The sequence below is a fragment of the Gallinula chloropus genome (genome assembly GCF_964237585.1).
Source record: "Gallinula chloropus genome assembly, chromosome: 16".
NCBI classification, from domain to species: domain Eukaryota; kingdom Metazoa; phylum Chordata; class Aves; order Gruiformes; family Rallidae; genus Gallinula; species Gallinula chloropus.
This window is the reverse complement of record NC_140101.1, coordinates 8092802-8108759: the sequence shown is the minus strand read 5'-3', so window position 1 is coordinate 8108759 and position 15958 is coordinate 8092802.

Here is a 15958-nt window from a genome sequence, read left to right as displayed (position 1 = left end):
TCCCAGAGCCGGCCGGCTGCCCAAAGCAGCCTGGAGCGCGGTGACCGCCGCGAAACCCGTAGGTATCCTTCCAGGTGCGAGCCGGAGGCGGAGAAGAACGATGAGGGAGAAGGGAGGAAACGAGCAAAAAGGTCTCCCGGGGGTCGCCGAGGCCGGCGTGGCTGCCCCCGACGGCAGGGTACGGGGGTGCGGGCGGGCGAGCCCCGGCGGCGGCACACGGGGCAACCAGCGCGACGAGCGGTGGCAGCTTCCTGCTCCCGAGCCGCCACCTGCCGCGGGGCCGCCCCCGGGGAGGAGGAGCCCGGCCCGGCCCGCACCGGCCACGAGGCGATGTTTGCGAGGCGGCGGCGGGCGAGCGGCCCGGGAAGGGGGGACGACGGGGGAAGGGGAGATGAATCCGCTTGAGGACGGAGCTCCTGGCCGCGCTCAGGGATAAAGCCCCTGGCCCCTACGCGGGCTGAGCGCCTCTCACGGTCTCACATGCAGCCACTGCCTCCCCTGATGAGGGCTTCAGGGGCCCCAGCTGCTCCAGGCAGCCCAGGTGCTGCCTCAGCCTCCTCCGGGCTTCGCCGGTCCCTGCCATGTGGTCTCACCTCTCCATGCAGACTGCAGCAGGCACTTTCTGGGAGCATCTCCCAGTGCGATTGCAGGCCAAGCTCTCTTAACTGGAGACCCAGAGCACCATCGCATCTGCCATGTGCAAGGCCTCTGCATCTCCTGCCTTGCTCACAGACAGTGTTTCATGAAACAGTCTCTCACACTGCCAATGCTTCCAGCCCCCCAGGTACACTCAACCACCTCCACCACATCAGCACCTTGGCAGGGTGCTAATCATTGCCTCCCAACAGCCTTCTACCCCTCCTTCAGCTGCTACAACCAACAGTGGCTTCACTTGTGGTAACAGGAGATGCTAAATTTATGTATTGAGAGCACCTGTGGTCAGAAGAGGCTGCTCCCTCGCTTACCTCTCTATAGGGTCCCCGTTATTAGAATGATGATGGCTGTCACCAGGTCTGTGAGTTTGAAAAATGCTCTCGGTCTGTAGGCAGGGAAGGGAGGCAAAAAATGGAGGGACCAAGATGATTAGAGAAGAATTTTGGTGTTTACTTCAGCTTGTTTTCATTTGCAAAGCCTGATGGCACGACAGCATTAGCTACATGACAAACACGACCCTAAATAACTCGTCTAAGGTCACAGAAAGTCTCTCTTGTGGCACATGAACCCGGATCTCCACATTTAGGCTTGTACCCCGTCCCCATTCCCTCCAACCCCACTGGTATAGCGTCTCTATACATTTCCCGATGGGGTGTGATTTAAATGGAGAGGGAAAAGCCATTATTCCATCTTCACAGCTGCCGGGCGAGCGAGCGGCCTCCCTGCAGTCACACTGTACTCGGCAGAGGCTGAAAGGACAGTGTCTTGTCTCGTTAATGACACAGTGTCCCAACAGCTTCCCTGGACCAAAGCCCCTGAACCTGCTCCTCACACGCCACCAGAACCACAGGAACCGCGCTTTGCTGGGCCCGCGCAGCACACAGCCCTGCAGGACGCACCTGCGTGTGCCAGCAGCCTGGGAAGGTCACAGGTTGTGCTCGTCTCCTCCCAGTGCTGCCACATGACCCCGTCGGCTCCTTGCTGGGTGCAGGCACGGCTGACACCTGCTTTGAGAAGGATCCGGTGCTCTCTCTGCAGGTGAGCTGCAGGCGAGCTGCAGGCCACCGTTACAGCCAACCTCATCCAACACAGCAACTCAACACTACTGGGACAGGGCTCTGCTGCCACAGGGCACAGACCGGGAAGCCCATGTGGCTGCCAATGAGTGGTCTTGGCTACCAGCACTCAGGGATGAGGCTGGCCCCAAAAGCTAAAGATGGGGCTGAGCCCTTACCCTCAGGGCCACGCATGGGGAACAGAGGCTGCTGCCCTTGGGGAGCACAGCTGCTCTGTCGGGGTGGGGGGGGGGGGGGGCTCAACTTGTTCTGAGTTGTTTAAGTGTAATAAAAACATATATTAAATTGGCCAATTTATGTATCTGTTCCAAACTGATGCTTGCCAGAGTGCCAGTCTTTTATCATTGGCCCTTTTGTTTAAAATTCATTAGAAAACCCAAATACACTTGCTGATCTTGGCTTGGCACTAAAGGGAGCTGTCATCCTCACAGCTAACAACACATGGAGCACAATTGGATAGCATCGTCTGGATTAGCCACACAAAGAAAAGTCATGAACAATAACATTGGCCTTTTTGAGCAAGATAAGGGTGACTGGCAGGAGAGCATGGGGAAACGACCCCAACGTCTGCTGAATCTTTACCCAGTCCCTTATCCTTTATTCCCTAGCTCATCTGCAATCCATTAAGCATGCAAAGTTTCAAACTTATCCTCAGCTACTCCTAGAATTAGTAATACTCCGCACATGGAAAATGCACCTTTCGCTTTCCAAGATGACCGTGTCATCCGAAATAGTTTCGCCACTCATGCGTGTAACCATAAATTCTGACACTGGCGGGGCTTGGGGTGACAGGACGGCGATGAGAAAAGTGTTAGAGAAATGTAGGGATTAGCTCAGCTTACAGGATTCGGCTCCTTTGCTCAGCAGACGACTCGAGCGATGTCAAGGAGCAGCAGCTCCAGGGAAACCATCAGCTGGATTCCCTTCCGCAGCTCGCAGGGCACGTCAGGACATGGGTCCCGTGTGACAGCTGCAGCGGGACGTATAGGAGTAACGTCCAGGAGTAGCGGTTACACTGTGGGCTGGAACCGAGGAGTGTGGTGTTCCGAGCAGGAACGGTGCAAGGCCAGAACATAGGGATCTGGCCCAGGCTTCAGAGGGGTGTGAAACCATTGATGGGTGTGAAACCATTGATGGGTGCCGGCAGCTCCACACGTCAGCTCAAGGGACAGCTCAGCTTTTGGAGCCCTCTGAGTGCTCGGCGGAGCTTAGACCCAAAACGTGCCCTTGAGCCAGCGATGAGAGTAAAACCTTGCACATCACATTCCAGCTGCTCTAACAGGCAAGTACTGCCCACAGTCTGCCGGTAGTAATGAGCGGTGAGGAACAAGCCAGAGACTCTAAACAGACTGTGGGCTCTTCTGTACGCTCAGAAAAAAACACCCAGCCACTCCAAATCAAAGGAAAATCCCGAGCCAGGTGACAAACCCTTCCTAGCACTGGTTTTCCATTCGGACTGGGGTGAGAGGCTGGGATATGGTGCCCGAGGACCAGAAATATGAGTTGGTTTCCCTGAGTCTCGACTTCTTTCACATCAGAAACACGTCTTGTCTACAAGGATCCTCTCTCCTGTTACTGCTGTCAAAGACCACAGTCCCAGTCACAGCCTACAGCCACAGCCACAGCCCCTGGCCCCAGCCACAGTCCCTGGCCCCAGCCACAGCCCCTCCTGGGCTCACAGCACCCACATTGGAGATCCAGGAGTCACCATTGACTCCTCTTCCCTGCCCCCCTTTTTTTTTTCCTTTTTATTTTTTCCTCTTTTTATTTTTCCTCTTTTTTTTTATTTCTCTTCTTTCTTTTTTTTTCTTTTTTTTTCTTTTTATTTTTTTAGTAAAGCTCTTTTCATGAGCCAAAAAGGTGTTTGAAGAACTTAAGCAAAGTCTGTCCTTGGCAGCATTAACACAAATTGCAGCCACGTATACTTGCAGCAGGCTCTACACAGAGCAGAACTGGAAATAGGCTGCGCTGCCATTTCAGGGAACGGGAGGATGGAAGGAGTCCTTTTCCACAGAGTTGGATCAGTGCTTCCCTTGGCAGGCTTTTGCTTTAATAAACTTTAAAAGTCTGTGAATACTGGACTACCTGGGTACTGGGGGACAAGAAAATCCAAAAAAACAAAGCTAAGAAACGGTTTCTAGTGCAATAAAGTTGATTTTAAATCAACATATTTTTGGTGTTTAAATTTACCACAGTTCTGATTTATCCTTAACTGGTTCCAGCTTCTCCTCACACTGTCCCATAGTATTCCCTGTACCACAAATGTCCCTAATGTGAGTGATCGGATGATGCTCCAAGCTGAAGAAAGTTTTAGAGGATCTCCTCAGAAATGCAGTTACATGATTTACACTGGGTCTGAAGCCCTGCAATACCCTTGCATTAAGCTTGTTTTAAAAGAAAAAGCAGTAAAGTGGATTAAAAATGCTGCACATCTATCCAGCAGCTAAAACTCAGCGACAATACGAGTCAGTGCTGTCTTAAAAATCTCAGTGTCCTAACGGTGGATGTGGCAGGCAATAGAAATTTAACAGGCAGCTAAAACTTGCACATGGACTTAATCCAAGCTCTTTAAAATGAGCTCAGCCTGTGAGTGACTAGTTGCTTGGTCTGGAGTGTGGGGAGTGCTATTAGAGACCCAAAAAGAAAAGCAACGGAGAGGGGAGAAATATTCTGGTACTTCCTTGGAGAGGCACACACGCTGCCGCTCAATTTTGGGGTCAGGCTGAGTCAGAGATATTACCCCCCAATTTCAGGCTTAAAGTGGTTTGGCAGGGAAGGACAATGGAAAAACTGCTCCTATCTCCGTGTTCCCCTGAAGTTCTGCAGTCTGCTGGGCAAACCAAAGGAATGCACATATCATAGTTTGAAAAAATAGAGTGAGCCAGTAGTGGAAAAGAAGTTCTAGGATATTATTATCCTTGGCTATTCTGAAAAAACGAATGATGAAACATTTCAGTTAGAATATCTATTGGAATGCTATAAAAGACTGCTCCAATTATGTCAGTGTCCCATCTGTGAATGCGATTCCTGCCCTGCACGGAAGACTGAGATCGCTTGCTGACTGCTGGCTGGTGTAACAGGACAGAAAGGGGCTGCCTCGAGTGCCGGAGCATCACAGAGGTGGGACGAGAAGGCACGGGAACACATGGTGACCTGACAAAGGTCCCTGCTACGGCTGGTGGTGTGCTGGCACTGGGGGAAGCACAGCTCAGGCAGTAAAGCTACCAAAGCATCTTTTGCTGTGCAAAGTTTTCATTCCCCATTCTGAGCCTCCTCTAATCACAAAAGGTCCTAAAATTATTGACACATCATCGTTTCCACACCCTACGTTAATGAGGCTCTTGCACTTTGTTGTGGGTGCAGAAATCCTCCCCCAGCTGATCCCGAAAGTGCCACGTGCTGTTAACCAGCAGCTTCATGCGGCTCACTCTCTGTGGAAGGGATGGGAGAGGACTTGTGACACCAAGGCGGGTCGGTGCCTGGGTCTGCTCCCACCAGCCCTGTGCCTCTGTCAGGAGTGAGCGTTTTGCAGAAGGGGGAAAAATAAAATATACACATCCTTTGTGGAGCATCTCTGAGCTCTGCTGTGCTGCTCATCGGGCTACTGTGGTCTCACATTATTTGATCTGGGAGGGGGAATAAGTAAAAAAAAATCAGTGCCTTTCACTCCGGTCTGTGACCGCAGGGCTCTGGGGACCGTCTGCTCCGGGAAAGCTGAGCTTCCCAGCAATGGGAGCTGCCAGGGGATGCTGCCCTGCGCCTTGAGCCGCTGCTCTCCTGCAGCAGGTGAGCACGGTGCCTCGCCAGCCCGAGAAGGGAGAGAAGGCTCCTGCCTTCTGTCCCTCTCCGAGCTCAGGAGCTTCCCCGGGGTGTTGGGAGTGACTCAGAGCGGCTGGCGGGCTCGGCAGAGAGGGAGCTCTGTCTGGACCCAGCCGCGGACACGCGAGGCAGGGCAATGGCCTGATCCTAAGGCGGTGTAAAGCCACTCCGAGCCTTTCCATTGGCTTCTCCGGGAACCGGAGCTCTCGGATGATCCCCTTCGGGTGTACGTGTGCACCAGGGCGTTTTGGCAGGTGCCGGGGAGCTCGCTACGGCAGCAGAAAACAAACAGCCGCTGGCAAGGGCCCTTCTTCCAGCGAAGTCGGGCCGTACCCGCCTCCTCCCCGCCGCAGCCGCGTTCCCCCCCTGCTCCGGGAGCGCCCGGCGCGGCTCTGACTCAGCGGCGGGCGGGGAGCGGCGGAGGAAGGGGGGGGGGGGCGCTCGGAGCGGGTCGGAGGGAAAGCGCTTCCCTTCCCGGGCTCCTGCCCGCTCCCCGCGCAGCTCCCGGACAAACTGCAACTCACCTGCGGCTCCCGCCCGGCCCGCGGAGCGCAACGCCGAGCACCCCGGGGGAGCGGGCAGGCCGCCCGGTCAGGGGGCTGCAGGGCCCGTGGGGCGCAGCCGGGCTCGCCGGTCCGCGGGCGCTTTGCAGGAGCCGGGCTGTGCGCGGAGCGGGGTTTCCCAGCGCGGAGCATACTCCGCCTGGATCCGGCGCCGACCCCAAGAGCCCCGGCCGTGCTCGTGGCCGCCCCCTCCCCGGTGTCGGAGAGCCGTCCCTTCCCCCGGCTCCGTGTGCCCGCGCTGCACCGCCGCTGCCGTGCCCGCAGCCCCCGCCGCGTCCCCACGCAGGGCCGCTCCCGGCGCCTCTCCCTCCCCCGCGGCTCGCAGCCTCCCCTGCTACCGCGGGGGCAGGACGAGGGGGGATCCCGGGGCGGCAGCGGCGGAGGGTCGGAGCGGACCCTCGGGCGGCCCGGAGCGCAGCGGCCGCGCAGGGGCGCGCACGGAGTGCTGGCAGTGGGGCTGACTCCTCCTCTCGCCCCGCTTAACTCTTACCGGCACCGGCCACGGCGGCGACGGGAGGGGAGCGCGGCGGCCGCCCGGAGGTCCCCCAGCCCGGATGCCCCCCCTCCCCCATTCCTCGGATGGGAGCCGCGGGCATCCCCGAGCGCAGCGCAGCCGCGCAGCCCCCGGCCCCATCCCGGCGGTGCCGCGGGCTCCGCCGGGCCGGGGAAGCCGCTTGCGACGCCCCGAGCCCCCGGCTCGGGCAGGCGGCGGAAGGGTTAAGCGGCCGGGAGGTGAGGCAGCGGGACTCCGGTGATGGCCCGGGAGAGGAGAGGCCTCGGGCTGGAGGTTACCGGTTACGGTCGCTCCAGCCACGAAGTCCGTGCAGCCCATTCCCGTACGGAGCCCGGCCCGGCCGGCGAGCGGGAGCGGCAAAGCACCAAGCCCTAGGGCGACCTAGAGGAGAGGGAGAAACCGCGGAGGGGCAAGAACCCACCCCCCAAACATACACCCCCAGAGCTGGGGTAAGACCCTACCTTGATCCATAGACCTCATGATGTGGTGGTAATGAACCAGCCTGCAGGCAGCTTCTCTCTGCATCAGGGATTGAAAAAATAAAAATAATAATAATAATAAAAAAAAAATCAATAGCAGAAAAAGAAGGGGGGGAAAAAAGAAGAAGAAAAAAATATCTTCTTTAAACCATGTTCGACCAGTGCCGCCTGGACAGAGGGAACCCCTCTTGCTCGCCTCCTCCGTAAGTGTTTGGAGGTGCAAAGAGGGATCCGAACTGGGCTGAGCTTGTTCCTGAAGTGAAGTCAGTTCTCTGCTCTGAGATGAGGGTTACTAGAGAGGGAAAGGCCACTTCCTTCCCTGCTCCGAGTGTTTATAGTCTTTGAATGCTGTAAAATAACGGGATTCCCTCACTGTTTCCTCCTGTTTATCCCAGTGCCATGGAAACCCCTGGATCGCCTCCATCTCCCAAACTGAGGGCTTTCCTGCAAACTTCACACTCAGGAATCCATGACGTCTCCCAGCTCCGGGCCAAGGCAGCTCTGCGGCTCAGTCTGCAGCACAAGCACTTAATTGTTGAGCAGAAAGTTAGAGAGCGAGAAAGAAAGAAATATGGATGATGTTAAAAATCCCAGTGTGTGCTTTTTAAACAAAACTTGCAGGCACTGCAAAGCCTTTCAAAGCAACAGGGCTTCTGTGCAGAAGTTTTCCCTCTTCCAAGCAGAGACAAGCTCGGGCTGCTGCTGCTTTCACCTTTGAATAAATCATTCAGAAAACCAAAGTCCCCGGCTCACATTTACGTCTTTTAAATTCGCCAGCACCCTATTAATACCCATCCTGTTACTGGCACAGGTTCTGGCTTCTCATTACCCCGGCTCAATCCTTCATACAGAAGACGGGGAGAGAGAAAGAAAAAAAAAAAAAAAAACAACCTGGTTAATTTGTGTGGTGGTGTTTCACAGACCTCTCTCTGTTTCTATTTTTAGATCCATTTAGGAGAGAGAGGAGCAACCCCCTGGACTTCCACTGATACACGCGGAGCTTAGAGAGAACGAAATAGCCAAGGAAGCCTCTGAAACCAAGACAACCCGTGTGTGTTTACACATCCTATGTATAAACAGGAAAATAAAGCAAAAGAAAACAGGAAAATCAAGTCAGAGATGTCGTGAGCTGTGCGCTGCCTCACAACGTATAGCTTTCACTGGAGCCTTAACGAGCATCAGCCTCCTGACGCCGCGCCGGGCTCGGTACCTCCGTGCCTCTAGACTAACACAGATTATTTCCAGCAGTGCTTGAGCGTCCCCATACGTAAAATATTTCTTGGGGGTCCCGAGAGCGCTGCGGTGCCGCGGTGTCGGTGTGTAGCCCCAGCGAACGCCGCAGCGTACGCCCTGAGCCGGGCGGCCGGGGTCAGCCGGAGCCCTGGGCAGCAGCGGGGGTGAGTCACCGCGGAGGGACGGGGCTGGAGCTGGGCCCGGGCTGCCTGGCACCCGCACCGCCTTTCCATTTTTCACTCGCTGAGTCCCAAAATCGACTCGAAGGAGGTATCACAATCAAACTTTCTGCTTCTCGAGTTTGTTGTCCCGCAGGCTAGCAACTGCAGGCCAGCCAGGGAAACTCAGCGCACCTCACTTTCCTAGCCTTTGTCATTTTTGGACGTGCCGAGGCGGAAATGCCTTCCCCAGCTCCGTGGGCTCATTGGGTGAGCAGCTTCCAACGACCCCCGATGTGCAGGGGAGCCCCGTCCCGGTAACCCCGTGCCCATCACCACCCACCACCACCCCTACCCCCGCAGCGAGCATCCCCCCTCGCCCCTTAAGGAAGCCCTTTCCTCCCGTGCCGGCACCTCTTCGCTTTCCCAGCTGCCACGCCGCCTGCAAGCATCGCTCTTCGCCTTGTCCCGCAGGGATCTTCCTGCCTGACCCTAGGCACACGCGGCAATGGGCTGGCAGAGACGCACCGAAAGCTGCGTGGGGCCCTCAGGCTGGGTTGGGATGCATCACCCTATGAGAGCCCTCGCAACCGGACGCTGCGAAGCTGCAATGCTTGGAGCGAGGTCCTGCAAAAGCCCCGGCTCCACGCCGGAGACATCATGCCTGAGCTCATTGGCATGTTTGATCGGACCCCCTGCATGACAGATGAAGTTGGAACCACTTGATTTCTGTTTCAAAACATTAAGGGGAAACTGAGGCTGCTGCAGGACAAATTGTTTGTAATAGTTGGGACAAATCATTCATTTCACCCGACTTCCAGCCCTACCAGCCCCAGTCCTCACCACCGCACTGACCCTCACACCAGCATCCCTGGTTACAGCGGCACTGGGACAGGCAGAGGAGAGGAACTGGGGAAGGGCTATAGGCAGGGGGAGCACCACAGCAGAGCTGGGAAGGGGTGAGCTGGAAGGGGACCGAGGGAGCAGCCGGGTGCAGGGGAACACACACAGAGTCTGGGGGGGTGCCAAGGGCACCAGGCCCTGCCAAGGGAATCCCGGGGCGAGTGGAGAATGGGCGACCCCGATGGAAAGCTTCTCCTCCTCCCACGCGGAGCTGTAAGCGGGGAGCAGTCCCAGCGGCTGTGGCACACCGGTTGGCTTCCCTCGTCTGCCCCGTTTAAAAATACAATGTCTTTCTTTTAATAGCTCGGTTTGATCGGCTCCCGCTAGTTCACATGACAGGGTTTGCCTAAAATATCTCCTTCCACTAAGTTTTTTCCAACTTAAAAATGCTGAATCCTGCTACCCAAATTAAACTCAGCAAGAAGAGAAAAAAAAAAAAAACTAAAATAAAATAATAAATAAAGCAGTGAAAGAGGGCTGGCGGCTGCCTCCGGCCCGCTCGCATTCCCCAAACCAGCATATGACACAACTGTAAGATTTCCAAGGCTTTTGGAGAGTTCAGCGAGAGAATCGTGTCCTCCGCTGGCTGCAGCTTCCCCGTGAGTTAAACTTTCCTGACGGAACCTTTCTCCATCTGGCCCCGGCTCCCAGCGCGTTGTGAGCGGCCGGAGGAGCAGGGGATGCAGTTCAAGGCTTATATAACGGTGCAGGCTGGATGCGGGGGCAGAGACTTTCCCTAGAAACGAGGGATTTTTATATATAGAGAGAGTTATTTTTAGCTTCCTTTTTCAAAGGAAGGCCAAATACCTCCGACTTTCCTTTGCTTTCTTATTTTGGTATCACTAAGGGATTTTATTTTTGGAGGTAAGGAGCTATTAATAGCTAATATTTTTAGCTATTTATTCCCTCTTTAGGAGAATACTTCCTCTTCCTTTCTGGGGCACGTTCTGGACTGCATCCCTAGCCCCCCCAAAGGCAGACCCGCCTCTCCACCGTGCCTGTAGGGGTTCCCCAAGACTCTTGGGGACAGGGGAGGGGGTGCCTCTCCTGGCCCCCTCCCTGGCTCAGGGGCAGGTTTGGAAACCACCGTTCTCCGCCGTGTGCAGCTCAGCCCATCTGAAGTGCCAGCCGAGGGGGCTGAGCAAGGAGCTCCCCACCCTTGGGGAGGGCTGGTCGGGGGGCTCCGGGCTTCCCCCGCCACCTGTCCAGCTGCAGAGCAAGCGCTCCAGTGCCGCTCATCGGCAATCAGCCTGCGATAGGCTGCTTGTGTGTTTAACTGCCGTGCTCTTGGTGCGAGAGAGGATGTGGGGGCTTCCTGCGGGTGTGTGGGGCAGCTGCCGGGGCTTTGCCAGCACAGCCTCTGCTTCCCACGTGCAAAGGGTGTTCAGTGACAAGAAGTCTTCCTGACAAAGCTTCTCACTCTCCTAAAGCAAATCCTGTTCTGCCATCACAACCAACGCAGCAACCACATCACTCCCCGGCGCAGTGAAGGCTCCTCGCACCCCGGCATCACCAAAGGGACCCCGACAAGCAGCAGACCCCTCCACACCCACCACACCAGGGATGCCAACTGGCAGTGCCCTCCCAACACTCCCACAGCCCATGACCACTTGTTACCAGCTCGAGCTTATTGCTGAACAACACACTTGTCTAAATAACGTGTTCACTCTCTTAATTAAGTTACAAACGGAGTGTCTGATCTCGTAACAAGCTCCACGTGGCCCGGGGAATCCACCCACACAGAGCTCTCCGAGATTGGAACTAGTGCTGCCTGAATTTTTCCCATCAAAACATTTTTTCCAAATGAGGAATAGCTTTTCAACTGGAGTGAAAATCGGTCGGCTTTTACTGTTTTTTCAACAAAACTCAATAAACTGAAAGGCTATTTTTTGAGTCAAAGTAGGGTTTTTTTTTGGGTTGGGGTTTTTTTGTTGTGTGTTGGGTTTTCCTCCCTAAGAACCAGTGTTTAGCAAACAGGTTCTGCTTGTGAGCATTAAAAATCATTTTTATCAATGAAAGGTGACCTTTTTTTAGATCTTCTTTTTCCTCAACAAAGGCAACCTTAGAAAACAAAGCCACAAGTAAAAATGGTATTGAAGAAAGCACAGAAAACATTCCTTCTCCTTCCCCTTCCCACAGAAATTTTCTGTAAAGTTAAAAAGAATCTTCTCAGCACTCCCTGAGCTCCCTTGCAGCACCACAGGTAGCAGGGCAGCTCTCCATTTCGTGTCCTCACAGGGATGGGGAGGATGCAGGTAATTCACTGGCCTGATGCGATGCCATGGTGGGCTGCGATTTCCTGTCTACCTGTCACTGTGTCACCTTTGGTCTGCAGGGCTGCAGACAGACAGCGAAGCACATTTGCAGTCGCTCAAGTTCATAACCACTTGTACAGGGAAATGTCCAACAGCCTCCCTCAAGTTATATGTGATGGTGGTACCAGATCTGCACCTGCAGCGGTGGGAAATGCAGTTCTGAGCCTCAGCCCCCCAGGAAAACAGACCTCAGGGCTTTTATTGCAGGGAAAATCTGAACAGCTCAGCCTGCTGTGTAGCTGGGGGTGGCTGCCCGGCCCTGCTGCATCCCGAAAGATTGGCCCTGCTGCATCCTGTATCCTGAACCATCATCCCTGCCGCATCCTGCACCCAGAAACATTGTCCCTGCCGCATCCTGACACATCGTCCCTGCTGCATTTTGCATCATAAAACATCATCCCTGCTGCATCCCACATGCCAAAACATTGTCCCTGCCACATCCCAAAACTTCTTTCCCGTGGCATCCCAAAACATCATCCCCTCGACATCTTGCACTAGCATCCTTGCAGCATCCCAGAATGTCATAGGGCAGCATCCAGTTCCCCAGACATATGGTTGGGGGGGTCATGGTGGGGTGTGGGGGTAACACAGAGGTACAGGAAAAGTGCAGGTGGATCGAGACCTTTGCCAACAGCATCCGGGCACGACAGCTTGGAACTCAGAACAGCACACTGGTTTTACTGGGCTGCACAGGGCACGAGCTCTACACTCAGCATGCTCCAATTCAGCAGACTTGAGGGGATGTTTATACGCTGTGATTTATGCTTTTACCCAAACATCAAACGATGTTTTCAGGGAACACTTAAGCCCTCCAGATTGGCACTGCTGACAAACCACTGCCAGTGACTAGGCAAGCAGCTCTGAGGCAAACGAGCATGTAGGGTAAAAATTGAACTATAGGCTGTGTTTGAAAGAAAGACTAATTAACCAAATAAGAACTCTGGATGAGGCTGTGAAGAAGTTTCTTGCCAAAGGTATTTTCTCTTGCAGATGATAAAGCCATAGGGTTTTGTCTTGTTTTCCAAGATTTTAAGCTGAGGTTCAGGGGGGAGAATAAAAAGAAAGAAAAAAAAAGACAAGACAGCCAAATAGAGCAATTACTTGCTGGAATAATTACAAAGAACATTAGTCACACCTGGGAGTCAGGGAGGTGCAAGTGAACAACACGTACCACTTACCTGTTCCTTGCAGATCTCATGGCGCTGTATGCGCAGTAGCTGTGCCGCAGGACACCTCCAACGAAGAGCCACGTGTGAGAAGTGCTGGCTCTTTAACTTCTTAACCCCAGGTCTTTAGCCCCATCCAAAGCCACTGCCTGGGAAATTGCCATTATTGGTCATTCCAGGGTAAAGCTGGTGTGTGAACATCCTTCCCTTTGTGCTGCACAGGGAAGAAGGGAGAGGACCGAAGGTGTGTGGGCCAAGAGCAGGTGGGTTTCCCAGGCTAGAGCAGCCCGTGAGCTGCTTCCTGGGCAGGGGAGCGCTGGGGACCCTTCCCCGTCCATCCAGGCTGGATGCCATGGAGACCCCAGCCCCCCAATTACGGCTGCTACAGCCGTACAAAGAGCTGGGCACTTTTGCACATGGATCCCAGCTTGCTGGAGAGTCTATGGAATGAGACTGGCACCGCTCATGAGTCACTATTCCACTCACCTTCTCCTCCCACAGAGTCGCTGCAGAGAGCTGAGGCAGGAATCTGAAGAGACGCTTCTGATGGCAGAGTTTGGTTTTCCCCCAGCTGTGCCTTCCATGGTGGGTTCAGCATTCCATCAGCACACACATCCCCTGGCCTCACAGTTCCCAGCAGGACCTTCCTCCAAGCACCTCTCCAGGGGCTGGGGGCTCACACAGATTTCAGAAGGGGAGGGCGGTCATGGTTGGAAGCTGGTCTAAGGAGGACTTGGCCAGCCTGGCCCAGGACAATGCCACTGCACTCCCAGGCTACCTGGACTCGGATGCCGGCGCCTCCCGACCCAGCTTGGCCACAGAATACAACTTAGTGAAGTTTTCACACAAGTTCAGAGAGAATTGTGGCTCAGAGCGACATTGTCCTACCTAAAGACAGATCAACACCCACTATCAGAGTGCTGGCAAACCCGCTGCCTGCCTACACCCACGGCATTAGTTTCAGTTACAGTAGGACATAAGTTGGTTCATTAATAATAAACCCACGAGCTAATCCAATTAGACCCCCGCACGTTAGGCTCAGGGTGGAAAGGCTGATGCAGTCACTCACTGCATTGTGTCATGGCTAAGGTAAGTAAAGATAACACAGGGAGATTGGGGCTGTTTTGGAAAGGTGGCGTTACCCCTCGGCATCACCCTGATGCTGTGTCCTGAACACAATTTACGACTCAGTGCTGGGGCTCTGGCCACACCCGGCAGCTAATCTGGAATTTCACACGTTTAATGAACTTCATACTTGAAATATATGGTCTGTAAAATCTGATTTACGCTGTTGTTAAAATAGCTGGTGTTTGAAAGAAAATGTATTTTAAAGTATGTATTTGTGCCCAGAGTTTGCTGGTGGTGGTTTTTTTCCTAGAAACTCCCAACCCTGGCCATTAATTTACCCCAGAGCGTATAAAACGTTCCCTGCAGCGTGATTCCTAGTGCAGTATTTCTTTCAGCACCTCGGATTTACTCACCGCATTTCTTCGGGAGCAACTGCCTTGGGTTACACAAAGGAGCAGAGAGCCCCACGGCGTCACCGCGGGTACCCCGGCCCGTAAGTCAAGGTGACAGGTCAGCTCGTGATGGAGTCCAGGGTCTCTAATTAGTCCTTACCTGCCACCGCCGTAAACCTGCGGCATTAGGTCAGCCCTGGCTTGGGCCGTACGGAGGTACCTCACCATCCCGCTTCACTCAAGCGTGTGAGCTTTTTATGGGATGTTAACACCTGATATTTCCTCCGGGCTCTGGTTTTACTGAAGGCTTTGTGGCATTATGCACCTCGGAGCCGGGGCGGCAGCAGGAGCTGAAAGAAAGAGGAGCGGGACCCCCAGTAAATCACCACACAGCATCCCAGCCACGAAGGATCACAGGGGGCACCGAGCCCGCGGAAGGAAAGGGCTGTCATTCACACACGAAATACAAGACGTTGCTTTCTGAGGGGGACTATTTATGGCCAGCCCTGCACCTGTGAAAATTAGTTCCACCCTTTGGTAACAAGGACTCGCAAGAATTAAACTCGAAGAAGCCCCAGGGCTGGGTGATTTTGGGGGGGGGGGGGGGGGGGGGGAGTGCAAGATCTTCGCTTAGACCTGCACAAGGCTTATGCTGTGGTACTGGCACAGCACAATCTGTCCCTTGGGTGCTGGGAAGACTTTCTCCCCTCAGGTTAGTGTCCCAGAGAGCAATTTCACTTGGAAAATCCATTTTCTGCCCAATTCCTCCCTGCGTACAGGACAGGGCTGATCAGCAGTGGCCTTCGAGGAGGCGCAGAGGCCATCCTGGGCAGCTTCAAGCCACCGCAGGCTGCCGGCAGTGCTGAGGAATTCTGGCACAACACTGGGACTGTCGCTGTGGTTCGTTTATCTGGATCCAGTAAAAGGCAGCAAAGCATTCTGGCAAGCAAACTGAAGGGCAGCAGAGGCTGGGAAGAGGCGTAGAGAAGGGTTCGATACCATCTAACCTCAGGCTTTGAGAAATCCCTTTTCCCTTCCCAGCCTGGAGAAAGCCCGCAGGCCCCAAGCAGCACTGCAAGCAGTGACCAATGAAAGCCTCCCCAGAGCAGCTCCCAGCAGACAATAGTAGCACAGACCCCGTGTAAAGCTGGTGTTCCCCTTCCCCAGGTATTTTACTCACCTCAGACACGGAGCAAGCTGAGGAGAAGAACCAGCGTTAGGTCCCAGCATCGGGCACAAAACATTCCTTGCTGAAGGAATCATTCCAGGCTGAAACGAAGCCAAGATGGCCTGCTAAATAATTAAAGCTACATTAATCAACAGCAGGACATTGCTGCTCCAGTTACACTTAAAAATTAAACTAAAACAAGGCTTTTATGTGCAAATGAAGTGATTTGTAACTACCTTTACATGCAAAGGCCACATGTGGGGCATGAGCTGTGCAAGAGGACAGCCCCCCATGCTGCCTGGGGATGGGGAACCCCAGCCAGGCAGGAGGTGCTTGCATCTCCCCAGGCTTGCTTGCCATCTGCGGCAGGAGCTCCCTGGCACACACCGAGGATGCTCCAGCAAGAGCATGGATAAAATGCTGGCTGCTCCTCACCATGGCTCCAAAATG